Raw genomic sequence first — 21,819 nt, forward strand, 5'->3', positions numbered from 1 at the left:
CTGGGTCTGTATCCCAAGAAAATCATAAAGGAGGGAAAAGGATCCACATGTGTAAAAATGTTTATAGCAGCTCTTTTTGTGATAGCAAAGAATTTTGAAAATGCATAGATGTCCATCAATTGGGGAATGACTGAACAAGTTGTGATATATGAAAGTAATATTATTATTGTTCTACATGTGGAATATTATTATTCTATAAAAAATGATGAAAAAGTTTTTAGAAAAGTCTGAAAAGATTTATACAAACTAATGTTGAGCAAAACAAGCAGAACCAGGAATACATTGCAAAAATGTGCAATAATTAACTATGAATGATTTGGTTCCTCTCAGTGATCCAAAACAATCCCAATAGACTTTGGCCAGAAAATGCCACATGCGTCCAGAAAAATTAAAGAGACTGAATGTAAATTAACACATGCTATGTTCACTTCTTTCTTCTGAGCTTTTTTTTTTTTTTAATCTTTCCCATGATTTTTCCCTTTTGCTCTGATTTTTCTCTCCCAACATGATTCATAGAGCAATATGTATTAAAAATAAATTTAATAGAAAAAAATGTAAAGTAGAATGTCATAGCAACTGCCTCACCTAAAATCTTCAGACAAAAGCAAGGTGAACACTTTTCAGGTTTCCTGTAGCAGGGATTCTTTTTCAGGTATTGAAGTTCCTTCCAACTCAAATAACTCTGTGATTCTGTTAAGTACTATTAAACTATTACATATAATTCAATTAGCATGCCTAAATCACTTTATCAGTAGCTTGAGGTCAAAACAGCATATGCATTTTTGACCCAATTCTAACAGAAAATGCAACGGATTTTGAAAGATCCTTTTCAGAATACATTTTCAGAAAGCATTTCAGGATATGGCATATTTTCTATTAAGAGTAACTGGTTTTACTTTTACTTTTTACTTTGCAAATACTTTTCTTCACTCCCAATTAACAAACACTACCAATTAAAGAGTGAATAGAAGCTAATTTAAGAATGTAGTTCATTATATTAGTGATAGTTATAATAGATGTTACAATAGATCTTATGTATGATCTTACACGATAATAAAAGATCTTATAAGAAATTAGATGGTTTGAGGATGCTACTAACAAACTGAAGGAAATAAAAGGAAATAGAAACTGGAAAGTTATTTATTGTTGTTGCTTTTCCTCCAGAACTGGATTGCTTTTGGAAAAAATGCGTTTTCAGCAGCTTTTGATTTAATGATTAGTTTCAAAATGGGCAATTATTTCCATAATTCTATAGATTTATTAAATGTTATAACATAAATGAAAAAGAGTCAAATAACCAAAAAGTAAGCTGGACATCAGAAGCTTTTCAAGAACTTAAGAGCTAGGCAAACTCCTAGAATCAATGTTTCTACCCTATAATTTTAACAGCTGACTTTACATAAATTTCTTCACAACCCTATGAGTTAGGTAGTACAGTATTATTACATTCATTTTACATAAATAAGGACCTATATCCCACACTACTTAATCTGCATCATCAGATAAATAAAATATAATTTGTTGTTTTTCAGTCATTTGTAATTCTTTGTAATGCCATTCTGAGTTTTCCTGGCAAAGATACTGGAATGACTTGCCATTTCCTTCTCCAGCTCATCTTTCAGATGAGAAAACTGAGGCAAATAGGGTTACGTGACTTGTCCAGGGTCACACACATAATAAATGACCTTTCTGAGGTCATATTTGAATTCAGATGTGCCTGAATTCAGGCCCAGATCTATTATGCATTGAGCCATCTATCTAATCTGCATTCTTAGTTACATATGAAACATAATACAAAAATACTATGCACTTGATGTTCCTAAATAATCGAGAAAAAAGATAATTATAATCAACATATTTGCTTTTGGATTCCAAGACACTTAATTTTGAGCAAAAGCCCTCTAGAAACTGTAAAGGTTTGCCTCTTAAAAGGCTAAACCTCTAGATTCTTTTAGAATTTTCTCTAGAATAGAGCACCAAATTCATCAATGATGATAACTGACATTTTCTTTTCTGTATAACCAATCACTTTATTGTAACTTGACATGCTGAAAATGCAAAAATATTTTCAGCCACAAGATACAAAAAGTTATCTGAACATTAACATAAGCTGATTAAAAAAACAGAACGGCCAATTTGAGTTTATACCTATGGCAAGAGTTTATACATATGATTTTCTATGTTGTATGCATCTCAATACTGTGTTTAAAGCATTATAACAACATGTTTATCTCCAAAACAGGACTCATTTAAATCTTAATTTTAAACACTGAATACAGAACTAGACATGATGCAGTGAAACATCTGAAGAATTCCCACAAATTCTTTTTCAAATATAACATCCATTTACTGCAAACAGAAAATAAGCTGTGAGTCTAATTAAATTTAGCAAATATTTATTAAGCAATACTATGTGCAGAGATAATTGACACATATATTAATTTAAGGTTTACAGGGATAGGAACTATACATGTGATTTTATTTTGATCCTATATTCCGAAGTAAAGAAAATCCCTCAAACATCTCACATGGGCAATCACCTTCTTTAATCTATAGTCAGAAAACTGCCTAGAGCACTGAGAGGCTAAGTTGCCTTTCTAGAGTTGAACTGTCAATATGGTCAATGGCAGGACTTAAATCCAAATCTTGCAAGCTAAGTTTTCTATCCACTATGACAAACTTCCTTAAAAAGCACACATATAATCTTCAGCAACCTTGTGAGATAAGTGCGAAAAATATGAGTATTTCCATTTTACAAATGAAAAAACAAGTTTATAGAAATTACCTTGTGAAGTAGGTGCTATTACATCCTTACCCCTCTCTCTCTCTTTTTTTTTAAATGTGTCTGAGGCCAAATTTGAACTGAGGTTTTCTTGACGCTAAATCCAGAACTTTATCATGCCACCACCAGCAACTTAAACAACTACTCAAATAACACATTACAATGCTTTTGTAAACCTTAGAAGACTTTAGATGTTCTGCCCTAACATATAAATCCCTCTATAACCTAACATTTCAATATTATTTATACTACTAATCCCTATAAAAATTCTTAACCTTTTTTATGTCAATGACCTTACTGAGAGGCTGGCCTATGTACCCTTTCTAAGAATGTGCATAACTGCATAAAATACAATACATAGGATGGCAAAGGAAACTAAAAGTTACTAAAAATTAAAATATAACTTCCTCTTCTCCCTTACCTGTGGTCACAAATCTCCTGAAGAAATCTAACCACAGACTTCTGGGTGAGACCTCCTACTTTAAGCGAAATCTACCTCTCTAAAACTGTGCATCTATTGTTCCTAATTCTGCCTTCTGAGGTCAAGATGAGACAACTATATTTTCTCCACACAAATCTTTGAACAATTCCTTTCACACATCTTCATATAGCATTATTTTGAAGCTCTTAAGTCCTGTCCTCTGAATGAGCTATCCATCAATGGCAAGAAATGGGTACTTTTAAAATAAGTGTTGAATTGACCTGTAGTATCCAATTATCCAAGCCTACCTCCTGGAACTCATCAAAACACCTTACAAAATCAGTGGATAACAGATTCCCTTAAACTACTGCACCAGGATTTGTGAGACACTTGATACTAGACAGTTGTCAATGTGCCAATGTATTCAAAATCTGGATGTTAAGTCTCCTGTGGACACTAAGGAAAAAAAACAATCCATAATCATTTCCATATCAAGGATGAAAAACACCCAGACCTATATCATATGGCAATTATATAAGCACATGAAAAAATTTAGAGAAAGACCCAAATGGAATATGTTTTTAGGAGTAAGCTAAACAAAAGTCATTAGAAAGAAGAGAAATGCTTTAAACACTGGTTAACAGGACTGGCTTAGAAGAGCTATATCCTCTTCTAGAGCTAAAAAGACACTTATAAACCATAGCATATTAAGCTTAAGAAAAGCATAGGACTATAGGCCAAAGTACCTTTTATGCATATAAAATTGAAACAATTGATCGCCTCTGTTCCACTTCCCCAATCCCAGCAATACATCTCAACCTGATCTTTCCATACACAAAGGATACTACTCAATCAAGAGAATGGTGCAGATTATTCAGACTTTACCCACCACAGCCCTTTCCCCTCCAAATCATTCACTAGAAAACAAATAAAGGGAGAAGTGAGCAAAAAAGCCAAAGATTAGTGAATTCAGAGGATATAGTGACAAGATACCAAAATCATCATATAAACTCAGATGTACCTTATATATTTATGATTTACCTGTGAGGATATGTTCATACAATAATGGAAATTCCATTTCCTGCAAGTAAGGCATATGGACAAAACCACATCAACTATAATTTTCACAGTCCACTAACCCAATACCACCCCTCACTATCTACCAAACAAATTCTTTCAGGACTAAGATACAGGATGTCAATAAGGCCAAATGGCAAACCTTTTTTTATTATAGGTCAATCTTGATGGCAATAAATTGTAAGATAAATTCAGAGTGTAATCCAGATAACTTTTTCTCAAAAATTCATAATTAAAACTTAAGCACAGGGAAAAGAATTTATCTATTTGAAAAAAATTCTTATCCTCATGATTTTGACAAAAAACAATTCACTAACCTATTTTTTTTTTTTTTGGAAGAATGGCTAAACAAACAGTATATAACAGATTATTACATAGAAAGACATACATGAAATGACACATTTTACTACTGTAACCTGAGTCCCAAAGCCCATTAGTATGGGACTCTATATGATCCTCAAGTGGAATCACAGAATTATTAAGAACAATAGAGGGCTCTTCAGTTTTCTTCGTTGGAGATTTTCCAGCTTTCTTTTAGAGTCGCTTCAGGTACTTCAGGTTTTGCAGATGATTCAGATGCTTATGATGGCTTCTAGCTTCCAGAAAGAAGATACTGGCCCCATTTAATTTTGCTGGGAAAAAAAACAAACAAACACTGGGAAGAAGCTGACATGAGAGAAGAAACCAGCAGTCTCCATCATGTCTCTGTCCTCAGTGTGCTATACTAAACATTACAGTGAATTTCCTCTTGGGAGATCTAGGACTCTGAGCTGTTACTTTACTCTCAGTGGGAGAGATCTTTTACACTGTATTGTCTAGCATATATTCTATATACTATCTTTAATTTCCATTTTTGCTATTCAACTTGAATAAATGGATTGTTTTTTGCCACACCATGTATGTTCATTGTAAAACTAGTATTTGGAAAGGATACTGAGTCATATAAAGCCTTAGGTCCTCTTTTCTTAAAAAAATAATCAGGAGTTACCTTGAAGCTGGACATATCACCTAGATTACAATATTTAAGGGAACAGGTAGTTATAATTCTAACTTAGTAACCCCTTTTTCTAGAGGAAATTGAATGACTAAGTTTCTAGCCTTAATCAATCTGCTTTTGCTGACAGGAAATTAAGTATCCTTTGGAAGGGTCGGGAGAGAAGAAGCCAGACATGTCTATTCTGCTCCTCATCAAAGCATACAAAGCGTAAAATGCACCCATTAATAAAAAAAATCATTAATCACTCATTCATTGATCTCCCTGCATCCTCTCACATTTCTGCATGATGAAATTTTAGATCCTTACTGGGAATCTGCCTAGTTATCCAAATCCTAACAGGCCTATTTCTCACCATACACTACACCTGACACCCTAACTGCCTTCTCCTCAATAGCCCACATCTGCCAAAACGTCAACTATGGTATCTCCTGTTACATGTGATATACTCATGCTACATTACAATTATATAAATGATATGTATAAAAATCAGATAAAGCCAGAAAAAAATAGAGACATCCAGAAGGGTACACAAAACTAAATGAAGTCAAACCAATACATTCATTCTTTAAACGTATTAATAATAGAAAAAAAGAATTGAAATTTGCAGTTTCATATTCCATCATTTACAATTTTTTTTAAGTTTTCATTTGTGTGCTTGAACTTGTTTGCTGGTGAATGCTGACTGTAATTTCTCCTAGATCTTAAATAACTTAACACCTTAAGCAAAGTGAGAAAGAACAAATCTTGTTACAAAAATACTATACAATACAAGAGTGTGTAATCAACAGTCTTTATTTAAATTTATACAAGGCAAAATTTAGAATCAAATAAATAACAGCTTCTTGCAACAGACAGGATGAATTTCAAATCTAAATCAAAACATATTCCAAGAATAATGTTAAGCCACTGATTCAAAAAACAATGGTACAATCTATACCTGACCAAGAATGTTTTCTTTAACATTTACATCAACAAACTGTCATTCAGTTTATTTGACTTTTGAATAATTTATTTGGATCCCCAGTGATCTCACTCTATCCCCTTATTTCGAGCCTCAATTTTCCTCTGTAATTTTGTCACACTGTTACTTCTGTCCTCTGGAGCCAGATAGGGGAAGTCTAGTTCTTGTGTTCCCAAGAATATGTTTACAGCCCTTGTATAAATGTTTTTATCAATGACATAAATAAGAGTATACATATAAAAATTGTAAATGATAAAGTTGTTGGAGTACAATGAATATGAGTATCTCATATTAAAACACTATGCCAATTCCAGTAAAATGAAATTTAAGGGACACTAATAACATTGTTGATGAATTGTGAATTGATCTAACCATTCTGGAGAACAATCTGGATTTACAACCAAAGAGTTACAAAACCATCTATACCCTTTGATCAAACAGTACTACTAGGTAAGGAGGTAGTTTCCCAAGATGATCAGAGAAAAAGGAAAAGCACCTTTATGTTCCAAAATATTTACAGCAACTCTCTTTGTAGGGACAAAGAACTAGAAACTGAAGGGATGCCCATCAAGTGGGGAATGTTTAAACAAAGTATAGTATATGATTATGAGGGATTATATAAAAAGAACTAAGTCAAATTTATGAGAATACAAATCATTACCAAACTGATAACTGGTCAAAGAATATGAACAATTTTCAAATAAAGAAATTAAAGTCATCTAAAGTCATATGAAAAAATGTTTAAAGAAATGCAAATTAAACAACTCTTGAGATACCTCCTCACATCTCTCAGATTGGCTAAGATGACAGGAAATGATAAATGTTGGATGGGGATGTGGGAAAATTAGGACATCAATGCATTATTGGTGGTGTTGTGAAATGATCCAACCATTTCTGGAGAACAATTTGGATCCCCCAACAGCTCTAAAACTGTACATACCTTTAATGCCAGCAGTGCTACTACTGGGTCTGTATCCCAAAGAATAAAAAAGAGAGAAAGGGACCCACATGTGCCAAAATGTTTGTAGCAGCTCTTTTTGTAGTAGCAAAGAACTGGAAAAAGAGTAGATGCCCATCAACCGGGGAGTGGTTAAATAAGTTATGATATATAAAAATAATGGAATATTATTGTTCCATAAAAAATGATGAACAGACTGATTTTAGAAAGACCTGGAAAGATTTACATGAATTAATGCTGAGCAAAACAAGAAAAACAAGGAAAACATTGTACACATCAATATTGTGCGATGATCAAGTATGACAAACTTGTTTCTTCTCAGCAGTTCAGTGATCCAAGGCAACCCCAATAAACTTTGAATGGAAAACACCATTTAAATATAGAAAGAAAACTATGGATTGAATTTAATCAACACATGCTATGTTCACCTTTTTGTTTTTCTTTTTCTTGGTTTTTTTTTTCCTTTTGTAGCCTTTTCTTTTTGTTTTGATTTTTTTATCTCCTAACATGATTCATAAGGAAACATGTTAAAAAAACAAAAAAAAAAAAAAAAACTTGTTTCTACATGTAATTGGTGAAAATGAAAAAAAAAAAAAACTGACGAGGTTTATTAAAAAAACAAACATGAAAAGACATAAAATAATGGAATGAAATGAGCAAAACCCAGAGAACAATTGTACACAGTAACAGTAATATTGTTTGAATAACTGTGAACAACTAAGTTATTCTGAGTATTAGAAATACTCAAATCAACTACAAAGACCTTATGAAGGAAGAAGCTATCCACCTCCAGAGAAAGAATTAATAAATAGAAGTTTACATAGTATGGTTTTACATATATATGTTTATATATATTATTTATGTTTACATGTATATAGACATATTTATTTATATATAATATGTAAATACATAAAGTGTACATGTGAAATGTTGGCCTTTTCTAGTGCAAAGTGAGGAGAAAAGGAGAGAGATAGTTCAGAACTTAAAATGTATACACATATGATCAACTGTACTGGACGTGGACTCTTCTTAGCAATGCAGATATTCAAGACAATACCAACAGATTTAGGATGGAAAATGCCATTCACAAACAAAAAGAGAACCATAGAGACTCAATGTGGATTGAAGCATTGCATTTTCACCTTTGTTTTTTTTTTTTTTCTTTCTCATGGTTTTTTTCCCCTTTTAATCCGATTCTAAACATAAGAACATAATTAGAAATATAGACATGAGAAATATAGAAATTTTTTTAAAGGATTGCACATATTTAACTTATATTAAGATTGCCTACTGTCTTGGGGAGGCGTAAGGAAGGAAGGAAAAGAGAAACATTTGAAACAAGGTCTTACAAAAATAAATGATGGGACAGCTACATGGTGCAGTGGTTAAAGCACCAACCCTAAAGTCAGGAGGACCTGAGTTCAAATATGGTCTCAAAGCACTTAACACTGTCCTGGCTGTGTGACCCTGGGCAAGTCACTTAACTCTAATCACCTCAGCAAACAAACAAATAAATAAATGATGAAAACCACGTTTACATATTATTTGGAAAAATTAAATATTTTTGAGAAAAAGAAGAATTTAATGTAACAAAAATAAAGGAAATGAGTGATGAAGGGAAAATGGTCAGTCATGCTGTTGACATATTTAACTATATGGAAATAAGGAACTGAATCTAATAATCTTCTACTTCTAGCATACTATGAAATTGATTTACATCATTAAAGAGCTTTAAAATCTTCCCCTATACACAAAAAAGAAATTTAATAAGAATATAAAAATTCTACACTTGACTTTAACTAGAGATTTTATGATTGCAAACTCTTCTATTTTCATATTATCTTTATATACAGTATGTCAATGTATTTTAATTTTTAAAAATCTTAATTAACAGATTAAAATCAAGAAAATACTATCATTGTATTTCAGATTCGAATGAGATTCCTTGAAAAATTTAACAGATTAGCTTATTCAATGATCCTGTGATCACTGATATTCATAAAGAGAGGATATATGTTCTCTAAAGATATTCTCTCTATTGTCATGGAAAAAAATCAAGTGCAGAATTCAATTTGAAAAGGGATATCCTCTTGATGAGTTAGCAAGTACAATTCCTGTGAGACCTCCAATTATAAAGAGGAAAATGAAATCTAAGGCTCATAGTATTGCTGGAAATGATCTCCTCCGTGTAGTATAGCTAGTCAGCTAAATAGTTTAACACCAGTAGGGATAGTGATGATTATTGTAGCTGATATAAAGTATGCTCGTCATAGGTCTTCTGGGTGCTTGTTTCTTGGATGCCATTATGCTAATTGTGTCATGCCCAAAAATATGTGAGATGTTCCTAAATTATGTGCAAAATCATTCCAAATGAGTGGATTCAAAATTTTTATGTGGCAATGCACAAAATTCTCTGCAATATCAATCTCTAAAACATAAAAATCATAATCATATTATGGGTTAAACAGTGGTTATGATTGTTGCTCAAGAATTCTCAAAAATGTGCTGTGACTGACAAGGTTGTTATTTCATAATCTTTCAGTAATCAAGATTGCTATATGGTCATAACTTCAACAGAAAATTTCATTTGACACCAATGTTATGAACAGTAACAAAATTTTGACCAGTAGTCAATTTTGAGAATTTTCGATTCAAATGTTTGCTGCAATGTGCAAGGTGAAGAAAAACCCTGGTTAGTTAACAGATTGTTAGTGTAAATCCAGTACAGTAGGATGAAAGACCATATATTTATCTTGGACAGATACTATGTATGTTAATAAATTAGGCCCAGAATTAAAACAGGAAAAAATGAGGCTGTAGTGTCTTGAGCAAAGTATAAAGTTTTTAATGTCACCAAGCTTTTTCCTGCAATAAAACCCCTTGTTCTTATAATGTTGTATGTCTGGGAGTAATGGAATGCTGTAGTCTCTGAAAAACTGTAATTAAAGATTATTCAAATGGCAATGGAAAGATGGAAAATTAATATAAGCAGGTTGTAACACATGACAAAAAGGAATTAAGAAATCTTGTAAAATTGAAATAATAAAAAAAAAAAAGAAGATAGGCTAACCAAATAGTAAATGCCAGAGTTTTTTTGTTCAGTCATTTTTCAGTTGTGTGAAACTTTTCATGGCCCCATTTAGGGTTTTCTTGATTACATAAAGGAATGGTTTGCCATTGCCTTTTTCAACTCTTTTTTCAGTTAAAGAAACAGAGGCAAACAAGGTGTTAAGTGACTTGTCCAGCATTACACAGGCAGATTTTAACTCAGGAAGATAAGTCTTCCTGAGTACAATCCTGGCACTCTATCCAAGTTGTTCAATGAAAAAGGGAAACAACTAGAGTAAGAAATAATCTACAACTTATTGAGTAGACTCATTCTTGCCAGGCTTGCCATAGGACTCCCTCCACAAGAATTGCATAAAATGGGCAAATATGGTTGGATCTTTGGTATCACTAAGAATACTGGTAACAATGAGATCACAAATCCATTTCATATCTTAGTAATAACTAACTGAATATTTATTAGCAACTCTAACATTTTATAATATTTCCACAGTAAACTGCAACCAAGTTAACCAAAAATATTTTAAAAATAAAAGCTTTACTAGTTTCTAAAAAGTGTTATTAAAATGAACAACAAAGTCCAAGGTCTTAGAACTGGAAAAAACCTTTATGAATCAAATTGCTTATTTTACATATCAAGGCTACACATTTTCAATTCATTTGCCAAAACACATACAGCGCAATAAATTCTTTGTTTTGACATTAATTCCATCCAAAAAATTAAAGAAACGCTAAGTAGGTATTTAAAGCTGTCTCTTAGATCCTTTAATTAAATGTTACTTAACTAACCTGGGGAATTGTTTGCCCAGCCTTACTACTTAACAAGCAGATTTCACCTAAAAGGAAAGAGGACATTTAATTGGAATAAACAAATAACTATCTTTTACAGTTACTAGTATCTAAAGGCCTGAGGTTAGGTCAAAGAGCATCAATACCTTCCCCCTCAGAAAGACAAAAGAGATTGATTTTTATAAAATAATCCAAAGAATTTAATCCTCTGAATCATTCTAAAAGGTATATATAATAGTACAATTATAAAGTTCTTTTCACATGTAAGCTTTATAACTGTAGGGGAGAGGCAGTTCTGTTAACTCCATACTGTTATTCTTCTACTAGTAGGAAACAAGCTGCAGCTTTTGAAGGGGGTTAAATAACTTTGTCAATATGAAACAGCTAATAAAATGACATCAAACTCATGCTTCATTTATGTACTGGGTAAATTTTTCCAAAGAGTAACAGAAGTTTACCTTTTTTAGTACCTAAATTTTTATTTTAATCATTTTTACAGAAAATTGTTTTCAACTGTATATTTTCTTAAATTAATAAGCATACATAACATAATTTAAGTATTTTTATTTTTGAGAATTTGTGGTCATAGCTATGTATAATAATGATGTCATACAACATAGCCCTCTGAGACTGATATAGCTGTTTCCCCTTCCCTCACAGTAAATAGAAACTCACATTTATACAAGACCTTCCTCAAAAGCCCATGAAGTAAAATATACAAATATACTTATCTCAGTTTTTGCAGATGGGAAATAGGTCAGAAAAGTTAAGTCCCTGCTTCTTACACTGTGGGTTGTGACTTCATATGGGATTTTGTAACTGAATGTGGGGGTTGCAAAATTATGATTTATTATCAGTAGATATTTAATTTGTATACATACCAGGGATCATATCAAAATTTCAAAAGTGAAAAGGGTTCACAAGTGGAAAAAGTTTAAGAAGCTTTTGCCCATGGTCAAGAGATACTAGTACTAAGGTCTGAACACACATCTTAACTATAAACCTGAGCTCTCATACAATTATTTCATGTTTCCATTTCTACATGACGTGAAACAGTATTTGATAAAGTGCTAAGTGTATACTATGCTCTCTGTAAAATGTTCAGGAAACAAATAGAAAAGTCAAGAAAACCCCAGCTTTTAAGATGCTCACACTCTACAACAATACAAAATTCAGCTGCACAGCAGATGAAAAGACCTGGAATTTCAGGCTATAAGGCCTGTAAGACATTAAGAGGTAGTAGTGAAGCAAATGGTTCAGATCTGATGGTTTTGAGTCATAGGAAATGACAGAGCTAACTCCATCTCATCCAAATCACACAGTCAAGCAGCAAAAAGAGAAAGCATCCCTAGTCATGTTAAATTCTCCTAGACTAGCAGTCACCAATGGGGTCAGCCAGGGAAGGAAAGAGGAAAGAAAGAGAGAGATACACCTGATGATGACAAGTTAGCTTTCAATAAACAGGAACAGTAAGTTTTATTGCTGTATTTCACTTAATTCCCAAGACCAACTTCAGGGCATTGTGCATAATGATATCATGTTTATTTAACTAAATATTGGCATATAAACTAATTTGCAGTAAGGTGAAGAGCTCTATTCACTCTCTGGGAGAAAGCAGAATTCCTGTTAGTTCCAGAACCTGAGAAGAAACACCCTAATGAGTTAGAGGATCTAAGAAATGACGTGGCTCAGGATGAGGGAAGATGCTTGCTTTGGTATGGGATGGTGCTTGAGATAAGTCAAGGTTGGCAGTTTAAAGTCAACAGGACTGAAGACAATACTTGAGGGGGGTAGGGAGAGTCATCCAGAGAAATTATCTGATTGAGCCTCCAACACAAAAAGGACCCTCACTATGGCCCAACGTAGCTTCTGGGGCACCTGAAAAGTTGCTATTTAGGTCAGAAAAAACAAATGATTAACCTATTAAGGGTTCTACTAAAAGGACAACTAAGTGGTGCAGTGGAAAAAGTGCCTAACCTGGAATCATCTTCCTAAATTTAAACTTGGCCTCACTGAGTGACCTTGGGAAAGCCACTTAACCCTGTTTGCTCTTCATTTGCAAAATGAGTTGAAATAGTTTGGCAATAACAAACTATTCTAATTCTTTACTAAGAAAATCCCAAAACTGGAAATTAGTATGGCAGAAATTAGGCATAGACCCACACTTAATACCATATACCAAGATAAGATCAAAATGGGTCCATGATTTAGGCATAAAGAATGAGATTATAAATAAATTAGAGGAACATAGGATAGTTTACTCTCAGACTTGTGGAGGAGGAAGGAATTTGTGACCAAAGAAGAACTAGAGATCATTATTGATCACAAAATAGAAAATTCTGATTATATCAAATTAAAAAGCTTTTGTACAAACAAAACTAATGCAAACAAGATTAGAATGGGAAAACATTTTCACAGTTAAAGGTTCTGATAAAGGCCTCATTTCCAAAATATATAGAGAATTGACTCTATTTTATAAGAAATCAAGACATTCTCCAATTGATAAATGGCTAAAGGATATGAACAATTTTCAGATGATGAAATTGAAACTATTTCAACTCATGACAGAGTGTTCCAAATCACTATTGATCAGAGAACTGCAAATTAAGACAACTGAGATACCACTCCACAACTGTCAGATTGGCTAAGATGACAGGAAAAAATAATGATGAATGTTGGAGGGGATGTGGGAAAACTGGGACACTGATGCATTGTTGGTGGAGTTGTGATGGATCCAACCTAATTCAGTTCCAATTGATTAATGATGGACAGAATCAGCTACACCCAGAGAAGGAACACTGGAAATTGAGTGTGAATTGTTTGCATTTTTGTTTTTCTTCCCAGGTTATTTTTACCTTCTGAATCCAACTCTTCCTGTGCAACAAGAGAATTGTTCAGTTCTGCACACATATATTGTATCTAGGATATACTATAACATATTTAACATGTTTAAGACTGCTAGCCATTTAGGGGAGGGGGTGTAGGGAGGAAAGGGAAAAGTCAGCACAGAAGTGAGTGCAAGGGACAACGTTGTAAAAAATTACCCACGCAGACACTGCTGCATTGTTGGTAAAGTTGTGAATGAATCCGACCATTCTAGAGAGCAATCTGGAATTATGTCCCAAAAGTTATCAAACTGTGCATACGCTTTGATCTAACAGTGTTTCTACTGTGCTTATGCCCCAAAGAGATACTAAAGAAGGGAAAGGGACCTGTATGTGCCAAGATGTTTGTGGCAACCCTGTTTGTAGTGGCTAGAAACTGGAAAGTGAATGGATGCCCATCAATTGGAGAATGGCTGGGTAAATTGTGGTATATGAACGTTATGGAATATTATTGTTCTGTAAGAAATGACCAGCAGGATGAATACAGAGAGATTTGGGGGGATTTACATGAACTGATGCTAAGTGAAATGAGCAGAACCAGGAGATCATTATATACTTCAACAATGATACTGTATGAGGATGTATTCTGAAGGAAGTGGATTTCTTTGACAAAGAGAATATCTAACTCAGTTTCAATTGATCAAGGATGGACAGAAGCAGCTACACCCAAAGAAAGAACACTAGGAAATGAATGTAAACTGTTTGCATTTTTGTTTTTCTTCCCGGGTTATTTTTACCTTCTGAATCCAATTCTTCCTGTGCAACAAGAGAACTGTTCAGTTCTGCAAACATATATTGTATCTAGGATATACTGTGACATATTTAACATGTAAAGGACGGCTTGCCATCTGGGAGAAGGGGTGGAGGGAGGGAGGGGAAAAATCGGAACAGAAGTGAGTGCAAGGGATAATGTTGTAAAAAATTATCCTGGCATGGGTTCTGTCAAAAAGTTATGGCTATTTAAATAAACAAATAAATAAATAAATAAAATTACCCATGCATATGTACTGACAATAAAAAGTTATTAAAAAAGTAAAAAAGAAAATCCCATATGGGGTCACGAGTTAGACATGACTGAACAACATAGTACAAATATCTATGATGTACCATATTGTGCTAAGTGCTAAAAAGCAAAAGAGAGTCTATCATGAGACCAATCAGACCACAACAAGAGTCCAAATATGAAGTGAAGAGGACTTGTACCACAATAATTTCAGTATTACAGGAGAAAAGAGGGCTATTTCTTTGCCAGCTGCTAGGAGTTGATCCTGATGTGACCATTATCTAGAAGATATTCTTCCTCCTATTTTCTCCAAGATTCTAACTGCTGGGCTTTTTTCTTTTCTTTTCTTTTTTTTTCAAACAGTTGTAAGAATACAGATTTAGAACTAAAAGACGCATTAAAGGCCAAATCGTCCCACTAGTTCATTTCACAGACAAGAAAACTAAGGCTCAAAGAAATTAGCAAAGTTGCTCATGGTTACACAGATAATAAATATGAAAAGACTCCAGGTCCAGCACTCTTAATATTCTCTGCTGTTTGATTTGTATCTGTCAAGCTGCGAGCAGTCACTTCTTACCAGAGTTAGCACATCTGACTCAAACTAATCTGGTCATCGAAAAAACTAGGTAACTAAAATTATTAGAATTCGGTATAAAATAGTATTAAAGTTTCTAGTTAAGAGCCTGGATGAAGGACTCTTTCCTATAAGAGTGTAAATTTTATTACATATATTTGTAGGCATGTTCTTTGGTTTCAAAGAGATGAGAATGATAATTAAATGACATTTGAACAAATAAACTACTGGTATCTAATTTCTGTATTTTGCGGAAATTAAAAATATGCCATTTTTCTGGCACTTGCAATTTCAATAAAACTATTAATTTATGCAAACATTTAAAGGTTGAAGAACCAAGATATAAAATTTATTTGTACTCTAATAAAATATTTTAATCCAAATAACAGATAAGTTTAAATTTGAGTATATGATTAAAAGCAATTTTTTTTTGGCTTGAAAAAGCCTTTCTAGCTGCTTTAAATTTAAAATCTTAAATTTAAGGAGAAAACTAGGGGGAAGGATTCATAAAAAGTCAGTGGAATTGATTCTAAGAAAATCTAGCTCCTTAAGAGCTATATGAAGTCAGTCTTTTAATTTTCCAAGCTTAACAAAGATCCTGACATTTTAAGTATTGAATAAATGCTTGGGAAAATAGAACATAAAACTGAAATCGTATTCCTTCTTCCAAAATCACTGCTTCTACAAAACCATGTTACTAATTAGTTTACTAACAAATTTTTGACAATTTCTTAATTTTGCTGTTTAAAAAAAAAAAAACTTTAATAAAGTGGTATATATCACTTTCAAGTGGAAAAAGCATATCGAAAAACTACAATACTACATTTTATTGCACGTAGCAGAGATTGTATTTTTTATAAACTGAAGTTTTGTGACAACCCTATATTGAGCAAATATACCAGTGCAGTTTTCCAACAGCCCGTGCTCACATTGTGTCTGTGTGACATTTGGCAATTCTCACAATATTTTAAACTTTTATTATTATTATTATATGTATCATGGTGGTCTGTCATCAATGAGTGATCTTTGATATTAGTTGTTTTGGGTTGTCACAAGCCATGCCCATATTAAGATGGCAAACAAAAAGTTGTTATATGCACATACATTTACATTTAATATACAGATGTATCTATGTGTGTATATGCATCTTACATATCTGCGATGTAAAATTTGTCTAATCTACAAATATCTATGGCCACTTCCATAGATTATTTAACCTAAAGATTTATGTGGATCAAGGAATTCTGAAGACTGTAGTCATAATTTTTTCTCCTTTCAATTTTTAAATAAATCAAAACATTTGTATAAAGTAAATGTATTTAAAGTAATTTTAGGGTTAATATTAGTCATAAAGACAATATTACTAGGTATTGCTCATAATCTTACATCCAATATCAATATGTAGTTCAATAACTTATTATCAACTGAAGAGCAATTGAAAAACCTGTTTGCTTTCTGGTGACTTGCAAGTTCTCTAAGAAAAAAAATTGCTGTTCTCTATCTCAAAATACTTCCTCCACAAATTGTACTATCTGAATGTAATAATATTAATATGCCACCAAAAAAATGACAAAAATAGTTTCAGAGAAACCCAGCAAGATTCTTAACTGATGCAAAGTGAAATGAGCAGAATCAAAAGAACAATATATTTATAACAATACTGTACAGAAAAATACATTTGAAAGGTTTAGGGTCTTTCATGATCAATCACACTTCCTGGAACATATGTATTTGTTACCTAATTTTTTTTTCTTTTTCCTTGGAGAGGGAAAGGGGAGTTGTTTCAAGGGTTGCCTTCTCTCCCTACCTCAAGAAGTGGGGAAAGTGATTCTTGAAAAAAAATTATGCATTGAAGAGAACAGAAAGAATGCCAGAATGAAACACAGCCAAACAAAACAGCTTGGGAAGTTACACGATGAACTTATTATATAATTAAAAGAAAAAGCAAGCTGTACTTTAGTTTCATATATAGTCCTTTTTTTTGTTGTTCTTTTGATTTAATGGTTGAGAATAAAAAACATCAAATGACCTACTTAATGGAAGACATATCACATCAATTTTTTTAAAAATACAGTCTAAAATATAGTGAACCACCTTCTAGAAAAGTATTTTACAAGAATGAGGTATATTTTGTCAAAAAAATTTTTTTCTGTTACAGGGGGAAATGCTTCCCCTTTTTAAAGGTGATCATTGAGAAGTATCAGAAATTATTTTCAAAAATCAATGTGCTTTTTTGTGGAGAAAAAGGGAAATAGTTTCACTCCTTTCCTCTGTTTCCTACTAACATGCTCAGAAATATCCCCAACCTTTAAAAATCTCTGCTTTTCAAATTTTCTTCCCTTTGATTGTCAAACTGAATCATTCCTTTACTCCACCTCCCAACTACCTCTTCCCTTCTCTACCCCTAGACATCTGATTTCTTAAAGAATTATAGGGAAACTCTACTCTGCAGTTACCAATAATCAGTTAATTGCTCATGGTCTTCTCTCAATCAATCTTCCAGACCTTTTACAAGTTTTTGATACGGTGGAGAGATAACTGAGAGGATAAATTCTGTTTTGGAGCAGAGATTAATGCAAGAGTAGACTGGAACTTGGGAAAGAGACTAGAGCTGCATAATCTAGATCTCTACATAAAAATAATTAAATCTGTAGGAACTAATGAGATCACTAACAGAAAAAGTATAGATAAAGAATCTAGGATAGAATCTTGAAGGACAACTACATGGGGATGGAAAGTCATGATAAGGATACATACTACCATAAGAAACTAATAGTGTGGAAAAAGAAGGAAGAGAAGAGAGAAGTGGCAGAAAAGAGGAGGGAGAGAGACAGAAGACAACCATCTCAACAAAAAAAAAAAAAAAAAAGATAGTATAACAGAGGAGATAACAGTCAACAGTATCAGCTGCTGTAAAGAAGTCAAAAAGGATAACAATCAAGATCGTCATTATATTTTGAAATTTAGAAGTCACTAATTGATGGCAAGTGTGGAGTTGGTGTTGCTTTTTCTCAGAAAAGTTTTTTTGTGAACTGACTCAAAGTTACAAAAACAGAACTAAAAAAATAATATAAACATAACAATAGAAATGGAAAGAGTAATTTACCAAGCTTGGTTTAAAAAAAAAAAAAAAAAAAAAAAAAGCTATACACAAATATCTTTCCAATTCTTTTTAATTTGGTAGGGAACCAGAAGTATTAAATACTGTATAAATTCAATTTTTTGATGGGATGCCTAATTTTACAAATTGGTCTTTTCCCTTTCTTCTCCTTTTTCACTATTTAAAGATACTTTAACTCACTACATATTAAATTATTCAAAAGATGTAGGCCAGCACTGGTAGAAAGAAGAGATGCAGTTCCAATTCTTAGGAGGTGAGGGAGTGCTGTGGGAGGGGGACACAATAAAGATGTTTTGAAATAAAATATATCAATTAAAATTTATTCAAAAAATTAAGAGTATGACTTTTAAGAGTTTGTTGAATGGATGAGTTAGGAAGTCACTCTTAACAAAATGAGAAATAAGGAGATTTAAGGTGAAACTAACACAGGAGAGTCATATTTTTCAAGGTGTTAAATAGGATTAACAATATGGAGCACTGATAAGCTACTGAAGATTTTAGAAGATTTGTCATTAATAGAGAAAAAAATCAGTAAAGTAGATATTCAGTTAAAAAAGAAAAGGATGTTGAGATTAAGAGAAAATGTTAAGGGTTTAGCCCTTGAAAGGTTTGGAAGAGATTGAAGAATCCACAAAGAGCTAAACTTGGGAGTCACCAAGTTTCCAAGGTTCAAAATCCTATCTGCCATATTCATTAGTAGTAAATGGCAGTTCAAGTCACTTAACCTCTCTAAGCTCAGTTTTCTGACATGCAAAAATGGGGATACAAATGTAGTGTCTGCTTTTGAGTTTTAAATGTCAGGTATTGTTATTGCTTTGCAGGTTCAGAAATGTCAGCCTTGCAAAGATGACGAAAATTACCAAATTCTATTTGGAATAACTAAATATTACTAACTTTCCCTTGAGCTCTTCTATGCTTCCACTGATTAGTGACTAATTTGCTGGATTTTAAGATCTAAGCTCTCTTTAAGGGGCCTATTGCACATTTTAATTTGTGTAAGACATGAGGTATAGAGCTTTTAAAATTATTCTTCGTTTTTAATGATCTGACTGGGTTAAAAAAAAAAAAAAAGTGTCCGGAAAATTGTGAGAAAATAATCATGCAAGATGCAACGAAGTTTCCATGTTTATGGTCAATTCGTGGGTTTAGTATATTTTTATTATTATTGTGATAAACCGCATTTTGACCACCAGATTCCCATCTAGTGCAAAGTTTTGGGGATGGGAACAAATTGCACCTCTCATCAAGATGCAATGTGAAAACTAATGATCTGAGAGGAGAGAAGGCCTCAGAAAACCCAAACTAAATTAAAGTCCATCCCATGGCAAGAGTCGGAAAGCCAGATATTTTATTTGCCAGATATGACTGCTGCTCATAATCACTAACACAGCTGAAGGGGAAGAAAAAAAGAAAAACTCTCACAAAACTGGCGCATCCAAATCATCCACACACAAGCCTGGAAGATGATTCCCACCCCATTCCCTTCTTCCAGGGTTTTCCCTGCCCCCATCCTAGGAGCAGGAGGAGCCGCCATCTTCAACTCTTCCTTCCTCCATTACACAACCTCTTCTCCCCGCTGCCCTCCGCCGTCCTCCAGCCTCTTCCCCCCCCCCTCAAAAAACACCCCAATGCCTAAAAAGCTGCACGAAACTGGGTCAGCGGAAGTACCAGGGATGGAGCTTCTCGCTCAACCAGTCCCTTTAAACCGTTTTGCTCCCCAACACCTTCCAAAAGAGTTCCCCCTCAGGCCCGTGCACCCCACAGCGGACGCGAGGAAGACCGCTCGACTGGTGGCGGCGGCCAGCAGCCACTCGCTTCCACGCCGGCTTCCTCGGCCTCTCCTCCCTCGTCCCTTCCTCCTCCTTCGCCAGCTCCCTCCCGCCGAGCTCCACACCCCGCGGCGCGGACAAGCGCGCCTCCCCATGCCCCCTCCCCGGCTCTGCCCTCCCCTCCCCTGCTGTCCGCCTCCCCCTTTTCCCCGCCCCGTGCAGGAGCGCGCGCAGTGCTCCACAAGGGACGGTTTAGGAGCGCGCGCCTCGCAGCGGGGCCCAGCGCGGCGGCTCCTTCCAGAAATTTCCTCCTCCATAAACTCACGTATTAAAACAAATACTGTTTAAACCCTATCAAGATTGCAGGGTGGACCACCTCCCTCTGCCTTTTCCTCCCCCCGCCTTTCCGGGCCCTCCTGCATTCAAACGTGCCCCCCCCCTCCCCTTCCCCGTCCCTGCTCCATGCCCTTGGGCGCGGTTTATGTGGCATCTCTTCTCCCCACGAACGACCTGGGCGGCAGTAGTGGGGCGGCGGCAGGGAGGCCGGTGTGATTGATAGGGACGGCGGAGAGCGGCGGCGGCGGCGGCGGCGGCGGCGGAGCGGTTGAGTGACAGCTTACCTGGGTGCCAATCTTCATCACACTGACAAGCGGCTGCAGCAATCGGGACCCGCAGTGCCGCACCCGCGTCCAACCGTCACGCCGACGCCGGGCCACGCGACACAGCCTCATTCAATGGAAGGAGGGCTACGCCGACGCTCACCTTATCAATATTCAAAGAAGAGGCGGGGCCCTCACAGAAAGGGCTCCTCCCACCCCGTGAGTCTACGTGAAGGGGGTGGGAACTCTGGGGGAAGGGGCGGGCTGGGAGGGAGTTCTGAACGCATCCTTCCCTTTCTAGGCTCTCCTGCCCCTCCCCCCTCCGCCTCCATGCTTAAGATTAACAGGCCACGCCCTCAGTTGTGGGTTTTTTTTTTGCTACGCAGCGAGGGAGGAGCCTTTGGCCACGCCCACTCCTAGCCTGGCCAAAGTTCGGAAGGTTTGGAAGATGTTATTTGTTGGGTGGGTGATGAAGTACTGACTCGAGCGACCAACAGCTCTCTCCTTCTCTAATCGCAATCTCTTGGCTAGCAGGCAGATTTGTGCAAAGGCATAGAAAGAAGGTGATCCTTAGGTGGATGAAAACTTCCTCTTCAAACGGGAGAAGGGGACTAAAAAGGAGAGACTTCTACCAATACAGTGCTCTCTCCCAAGCGCAGAATTTCATCCTCTTAAAAGAATCGATTAGTTTTGTTTTGCCCCTTCATCAACTCAATTTGTGACGCATATTAGCCTAGCAATCTTTTACAAATTACTGCAGATTCCTTAAAAATTAAAGGTTTGAGATGGCACCACCACAAAATTGAAGAGGAACTGT

At 34.9% G+C, this 21,819-nt stretch overlaps 1 protein-coding gene across 1 annotated transcript in view; it reads right to left on the reverse strand.

Annotated features, from left to right (window-relative positions):
• The window catches only part of PKNOX1 (PBX/knotted 1 homeobox 1), a 189,188-nt gene extending 167,991 nt beyond the window's left edge, over positions 1–21,197 (reverse strand). Inside the window, exon 1 of the mRNA XM_051984807.1 lies at positions 21,024–21,197. The gene's annotated coding sequence lies outside the window, so the exon portion shown is untranslated. The remainder of the gene's footprint in view (positions 1–21,023) is intronic.
• Positions 21,198–21,819: the final 622 nt, after the last annotated feature.

The sequence above is a fragment of the Antechinus flavipes genome, chromosome 3, assembly GCF_016432865.1.
Source record: "Antechinus flavipes isolate AdamAnt ecotype Samford, QLD, Australia chromosome 3, AdamAnt_v2, whole genome shotgun sequence".
Taxonomy (NCBI): Eukaryota; Metazoa; Chordata; class Mammalia; order Dasyuromorphia; family Dasyuridae; genus Antechinus; species Antechinus flavipes.